Source organism: Rhinopithecus bieti, unplaced genomic scaffold (assembly GCF_001698545.2).
Source record: "Rhinopithecus bieti isolate Rb0 unplaced genomic scaffold, ASM169854v2 scaffold_29928, whole genome shotgun sequence".
NCBI lineage: Eukaryota > Metazoa > Chordata > Mammalia > Primates > Cercopithecidae > Rhinopithecus > Rhinopithecus bieti.
Genome location: NW_016814053.1, coordinates 6,013,389 through 6,014,676, shown reverse-complemented (window position 1 = coordinate 6,014,676; position 1,288 = coordinate 6,013,389).

The window sequence follows — 1,288 nt, the reverse complement described above, 5'->3', positions numbered from 1 at the left end:
CTTAAAAAAAAAAAAAAGAAAAGAAAAGAAAGCAATGACCTTTTTAAAAAAAAAATTTTTTTTTTTTTTTTTTTTTTTTTTTTTTTTTTGAGATGGATTCTTGCTCTGTTGCCCAGGCTGGAGTAAAGTGGTGCGATCTCAGCTCATTGCAACCTCTGCCTCCCAGGTTTAAGCGATTCTCCTGTCTCAGCCTCCAGAACTGAGATACAGGCAAGATTACAGGTGTGCATCACCACACCCAGCTAATTTTTTTCTGTATTTTAGTAGAGACAGGGTTTCAACATGTTGCCCAGGCTGGTCTCAAACTCCTGAGCTCAGGCAATCCACCGGCCTTGGCCTCCCAAAGTGCTAGGATTACAGGCGTGAGTCACCACGTCTAATCAGAGAAAGTATTTTTTAAAAGATTATTTACTGGACAGCATTTCTGGAAACAGGCTGAATAGATACTTAAAAAAAACCCTTAGTTGTGAAGAAATGATTCATTCTGCATCAGGTAAATAGAGCAGTCAGAAGATAAACCATAGAGAACGAGTTTTATGCATTTCCTGAAGACCTTCCAGGGTAAGAGTACTTTGCCTTCATGCTAGGGGAGCTGAGTTGAAGTAATTTCTAGATGTCCACTGTTGGTTTATTCCCCTGACTGAAGGAGAGCAGATCTGGGATAATGTCAAGTATGGGGCCATCTAAGAATCAACACCTTGTAGCTGGCATGGAGTGTGGTTCTGTCTCGACAGTGTGCTCACGAGGGTGAGCAGGGGAAGGGCTTAATCACAAAGGTGTGGGTGTGGTTAAGGGAAGCAGCAACTGTGGAAAGCCTACAGGAGTGAGCAGCTACTGAGCCCTGAGAGCTATAGCTGTAGTTGGAGTTGAGGATCTGTGGCCTTCAGAAGAATATATCCACTCCATTGAGACCCAGGAGGAAAGAAGCGAGGGGAATAAATATCTTGATCTCATTCTCCTCTTGCCCTCTGGTCTCCTGCTGATGCCTCCCATTGGCTGAACTCAGCTGGAAGCCAGGGGGTAAAGGGGCCCAAGTTTCAGTTCAGGCAGGGCAGCCTTCCTGCGTACAAAACAGGGAGGAAAATGGTGAACAGCGGATCTGGAGGGGCAAATATAGCTGGTGCATATATTGGGAGATACTTAGCATAGCTGGTACATGATTTACACAGGCAGTTAATGGTCCAGCTCTGTCATATTGGGTATTTGGGTGCTATTCACATCTGCTTGGGAGTGGCTTGCTTTCACACAAATAGGAATCTTTAGGAAAAAAAAAAACAGACTGGCTTAA